At 41.8% G+C, this 6,050-nt stretch overlaps 1 protein-coding gene across 1 annotated transcript in view; it reads right to left on the bottom strand.

Moving 5' to 3' along the window:
• Positions 1–1,933: 1,933 nt before the first annotated feature.
• Positions 1,934–6,050, bottom strand: part of SH3RF2 (SH3 domain containing ring finger 2) — a 143,673-nt gene continuing 139,556 nt past the window's right edge. The window contains exon 11 of the mRNA XM_082650226.1: positions 1,934–5,459. The gene's annotated coding sequence lies outside the window, so the exon portion shown is untranslated. The remainder of the gene's footprint in view (positions 5,460–6,050) is intronic.

Below are 6,050 nucleotides of genomic sequence, written 5' to 3'. Positions count from 1 at the left end.
CCATATTAGGCAGATTCGAGAGGTGAGTTTTTTACCCTCCGTCACCCTGCCTGGAGTTTTGGAAGGCTGCATTTTCCCCCATCTTCCCCTTTCACAAGAGATGTCTGGGAAGCTGGAAGAACTATTATATGGCTAAGCTAAGCCTCTTTTCCCAAAGTACCAATGATGGGGCAGAAGACGGTTTATTTTATTTTTTTATTATTTTTAAAAACTTTTATTGGATTATAGTTGATTTACAATGTTGGGTTAGTTTCAGGTGTACAGCAAAGTGAATCAGTTAGCACCTGGACTGAGCCCTAAATATCACTCTAATGCAGGAGCATTGTCCTTCCCTTGTCCTGACTCCTTCAGTCCTGACTGGCATAAAGGGGAAAGTCTTAGCTTGTTGCTGATCATGAACAGCTCTCCAGCATTTGTAAATTTTCAGCCCCAAATTCAAAGCCATAGGTGGGCCACTGTTACAGGTTGAACTATGCCCCCCCAACCCCTTCCCACAAAAGAGCTACTGAAATCCTAATTCCTCATATATGTGAATGTGACCTTATTTGGAAATAGTCTTGCAGATGTAATTAAGATGATGTCATTAGGGTGGGCCCTAATCCAACATGACTGCTGTCCTTACAAGAAGAGGAGAAGAGACACAGAGGTAGACACACAGAGGGAAGACAGCCATGTGAAGACGGAGGCAGAGATTGGGGTGATGCTGCCACAAACCAAGGAATGCCGGGGCTACCTGAAGCTGCAAGAGGCAAGGGAAGATCCTCTCCTAGAGGTTTTGGAGGGAGCACTACCCTGCCAGCATCTTGACTTTGGACTTCTGGCCTACAGAACTGTGAGAGAATAAGTTTCTGTTGTTTTAAGCCACCCAGTTTGTGGTACTTTGTTACCACAGCAGTCCTAGGAAACTAATTCACCAACCATCTACCATGGGAATAGAATACTTTTGTTCTTGTTAACATGGCAGCACAGAGCAATGCTGAGGAGCTTGGGGTCTGAAGCTGGACTGCCTCCTTCATTTACTAATTGTGTAACTACAGGAAAATTTGCTAATCTGTTAGTACCTCAGTTTCCTCCTCTGTAAAATGACAGTACTGTCCTCATAGGGTTGTGAGTATTTTAACAAGTCAAGACACTTAGCACAATGACTGGGAAGGAGCAAGGACTTGGTAAATACCAGCTATTATTACTATTTACTGTTACCTTATATTTGCTGCAAATGATATAATTTTCCATTTACAGTTGGGATATAAAGTTTTCTATCAAGTTTTAGGTTAAAATTGAGTTAATTAAAAGAAGAACATTAGGTAAATAATAATATGATTGGTTGGTGGATAGAGCAAACATTATGCAGGTGGTAAAACATGAATTGTATTGAGTGCTTGTATTGCCAGGCACTGTTCAAAGCACTCTACTTGTTTTAAGACATTTCATCCTTAACATCCCTCAGGAAGGAGGTATTACAGCTCCATTTTCCAGACAAGAACCTGAGTCACAGAGAGGTTAAGTAACTTGCCCAAGGCCACACAGCTGGTAAGTGACAGGCAGTCAGGCTATTGAGGCTGTGCTACTAACTCCTGCACTAAGTAAGCAGAGAAAGTTTCTGGCTAAGAGGCCTTCTTGGGCCCTCGTGGTTGCGCAAACCGGAGTTTGCTCTAGGGAGGCGAACTCAGCCTGGTGAGTGTTGAGGGGAAGTGTCACTCACCCCTGCGCTCAGCCATCCTCACTGAAACTAAGCAATTCCTGTCTGACGAAGGACTCCTCTCAGCCCTCCTTTTGGATGTCCAGGGCAGCTGCCAGGGGCCAAAGCTCTTTGGGAACAATAAAATGCGCAATGTTGGCGTTTAATACATGATAAAGTACTCCCTGCTCCAAGCCAGCTACTGAAAACACCAGGCCTGAGGGACGGGTCTATTAAGTGAAAATAAACCTCTTTTATTGTTTCATGCAAAAACACATATTGTGCTTCACAAGCTTACAGCTGGGAACAATATGCATTTTTGGCAAAAGAGACTTGGGTGACCTCTCCACTGTCACACGATGACCCCTCACTGTGTGAAGAGTAGATGGCATTTCACACACCGGCTACTGGCCCAGTGCTTCTCTTGGCTGTGGTCAGAGGTGGTCAGAGGTGCAAGCGAACCTCTCCAGCAAGGGAGCTCCCTTTTCCCCTTTGCTTCTTCTGATCAGTCTCGGTGGTAGAGCAAACTTAACACTTCTTTAGAGCCACAAACCCAAACAAATAAAACTCTGGGCTCTGAAAGCATTGAGTCTGCCAATGAATCATGGAACATCAGAGAATTAATATGTGGATGGTTCTTTGAAAACGGATGGTGGAGAGTAGTCCTGAAGAAAGGTGGCTCAGGGCCATGACTTCTAGTTTCCCCTAGAACATGTCAAGTCCATGAAGAAAGAACTTAACAAAAATATGTACTTGCTTCCCAGCAGAAAAGTTATCCAACGCCCAGTGCTTAAGTGAGAGACAACAAATTTGATCTTAAACTTCCCATTTCCTCAGACTTACAAGAAGCTGTTAGAGGTACAAATTTGAGTTACACAACAGTGGAGGCTTCTCTGTGTTTTTCTTCTCACTAGAAAGTTCCTTTTGATTTTCCAGGATGCAAAATGTGGGACGGATCTCTGATGACTCCGTGTGGGCAAACAATACCAACACATATGCAACAGACATTTCAGAGTAATCCATTCAGATTATTATAAATTACAAAACCAGAAAGCGAACAAATGAAACCCCACCAAACCTTTTGGCTTTACAGTGCAATATACTAATGAAGAATAAGATGCCAGCCCTGGAACTCTCTATTTTTTGGAACGAAGATATGAAAAGTGTCCACTGCCCTATAAAATAATTTTTATATGTTTATATATTTTACATATCTAAGGTTTATTTGTACAGTAGTTGATAATGACTAACATGTTATATATACCCTTTTTATAAACATTATTCACATACCTATTACATCATAAAGATTGTCTTTTGGTCTATTAAAAATATTGTACTGAAAAAAGAAGCAGAGACACAAGAGTCTATAGATTTTCTGCTGATATTCCCATGGAGGAGTGAAGTTTTCTCCTCTTTCATTTTCTCTTTCCTCCTTTTTCCCCCCTAAACAACACCCTCTCCCCCTGACCCAGCATGCAGTAATAAGAAGCAACAATTCCAGAAGATGAAACTCAGACTTCATGGTTAGCAGACTATTCTCTGGTGCATTTCTGGGCTGACCTCATTCTAATCATTCTACTTCGTCCTTGGCTGCATTCCCACCACCTCCAGCACTTTTTGACCCACGACAATTTGGAATATATGTGCTGGAACTCACAGTCTGGAGATGAAAACTTTAGCAAATGGGAGACCTTTTCTTATGCCTCTGAGTTTGGGTGGGAACAAATCATAGTCTTCATTTTGTGCTTTAGAAAAAAAATATTTTGTTTATTTGGCTAAGCAGTTTCAAAGGAAATTGAAATCTTCATAAAACCCTCCATGATACTATAAGACATGGAAAGTTCCCAGAGAAGAAAAAACAGCAAGTGTAAAAATTAGGAGTGGTGGTTTCCTGTTATTCTAAATGTGAGAGGGGGAAGCCAGTCTAAGAAGAAGAAAGTCTGAGCGAGAGGGCCTTGGGGACAAAGCTATAATTAGCCAATGTGGTCTAATGGTTTCTGGGCGTTAAAAGTTGTATTGTTCCCCCATCCCCACCCAGCTTATACAACTTGCTTTTGTGGGGACAGTTTGCCTATACTTAACCTTTCTGTATATCACCTATAAAACTAAAATTCCTTCCAACTCTGACACTCTATGACTTTGCCCTGGCAAGTGAAGTCTTTGAAACCTACCTATAGGTGGGTTGTAAGGCCTCATGATTGTAACAAGAATCTGAAGGCAGCATCTCTCTATTCATTGCTTCTGAGGAGCCAGCCAAACCCGAATTCATTCCAGAGGAAATGGAACCAACATTTAGTCACAGTAGTTCAGAGAAAAGGGATGACCGACAATTGGCAGTACCATCATGGACCACATGTAAGAAGGAGACGTTGTCACTGCATTGGCCTTTCTGTGGTCTCATCATACCTCTTGCTTCTCACCCACCTCTTGGCAGATAAAGCCAATGCTGTGGGGCTTCTTGTTGCCTATTATCACCTTCCCCTGGGGTTAACCAAGAGAAGGCTATGATTAAGAAGTCCATTAAGTTAGTCATCCCATTAAGACACAGGTGCCAGTTTGAGCCCTGCAAGTGACAGCTTCACACAGAGGAAAACATTTCTGTAACCACAAAATACAGTCCTTACTCAGCTCATGGTTTGGCTTGGCTCCTTACCAGCAGGACTGGATGAAAGACGGGGGATGCTTCAGTGCAAAATTATGATACTGAACTTCAAAACCATCTATCAATACACATCCAAATCATGCTGCGTTCCTGTCATCGTCTTTGGTAATCAAGGTGGCATGTGCTTTTAGAAATGAAACTCTTACTGATGTCTTAAGACGGGGGAGAAGATGAAAACACGTGGCTCAAAGAGTCTGGGGGTATTTGTGCGTTTCATTTATCTGTACAATCTCTCTCTCAGGTTAGCACAGATAATTTAAAATTTATATTTTAAATTATAGTTTTTTGAAAAAATAGGGGTAGAATATCTTCTTTTGACTTCTTTAAGATGACTTATTTCTGAACAAAAAAGCCTGCATGGTTATAACTGATTTTTATATCTTTAGACTTGAAATAGCACTGCAGTCTGTGGCATCTCCCTTATAACATCATGCACGTTTCTTGTCTGAGATTATTTATGTACTAAGTCCTTATTTCCTTGATTGGTATATTCTAACAAGAACCCTCTGGATCAGAAAGTATCAGGGTGGAAAGACAGAACGGAATTGGAATGGAAAAGAATGTGGATGTGGTGGCGTGATGCAGGAGGCACAGTCAGGGGAGGGAGTGAAGGCTGGGGACATTGTGAAGAAGCACTAGCCTCTCTGGCTTGAACATCTGAGAGGAGAATATCATGCCATCCCCTGTACTGCTCTAAATCTGAGCTGGAGCAATAGGCCAGACACAATGTTGGGAGGCATTTGATGTTCGGTCTTTTCATTTGTCAGTTAGGTGCCAAGGTGTGAGAAATTGGCAAGACAAAGTTTGGCTTTGACAGCAGAACAGAATAACAGGAGGGCCAGGAGTCTGGTGTAACGTGTAGCGGCACATGACTCACGTGCTTTTCTCCAACCTGGCCCGTGACCCATTGATACTGTGGGAAGACACATTTGCTTTTTCTCCTATTACCCTGCTGTCTTGGAGGCCAGCCTACTGGTATTCCTGTACCATCCCTGATGTCCAAGGAGTATCACATGGTCCACAGCTCTGTACCGAGCGGTTTCCATTCAAGCAGACGATTTGCTCTCTTCAGTAACCGGTTATTGCTAGCTCCTCCTGGGAAGATCTCCAAGGCGGGGTCTGTGAAGGTGAAAAGGATTTTAGAATCTATTGTGTGTGAATGCAGCCTGGTTAGAACTGTAGTTCTTTAAAATTCTTAAGTCTTTTGGGCAGGAATTTGTCTTTCCATTTCACAAAAGAGATGTCGTGTCCTCCGTTCGTCATATCGGGAGGTACACACTATCTACTTCCCCATTACTGGAGATGCTAACTTTGATCTTTTGGTTAAGGTGGTTGTCTACCAGCTTTCTTCACTATAAAATTGTTATTTTCCCATTTGTGATTAATAAGTATCTTTTGAGGAGATACTCTGATACACTAGTTTTAATCCATAGATGACTTTTGCTCGAACCAATTGTTACTGCAGTGGTTGTCAAACTGGGATTTTAAAAAATTCCATCATTCCTTCTACAATTTTTAGTTGGCCCTGTACTGTAAGGAAGAGCTTTTCCTTCTCCCTCATTTCTTTATATAGTATGGACTCAGGGATTCCTATTTGATTATTTGTAAGGATTATCATCCATTACTGCCCAAAATGAATAATCTGAATCTATTGATTAAGAAATGTCAGACAAAGCCTAATTGAGAGACATTCTATAAAATAAATGGCCT

Source organism: Grampus griseus (assembly GCF_964374135.1).
Source record: "Grampus griseus genome assembly, chromosome: 3".
In the NCBI taxonomy this organism is placed as follows: domain Eukaryota; kingdom Metazoa; phylum Chordata; class Mammalia; order Artiodactyla; family Delphinidae; genus Grampus; species Grampus griseus.
Note: the sequence above shows the minus strand (reverse complement) of the source record. Positions and strands in the feature narration are given on the sequence as shown.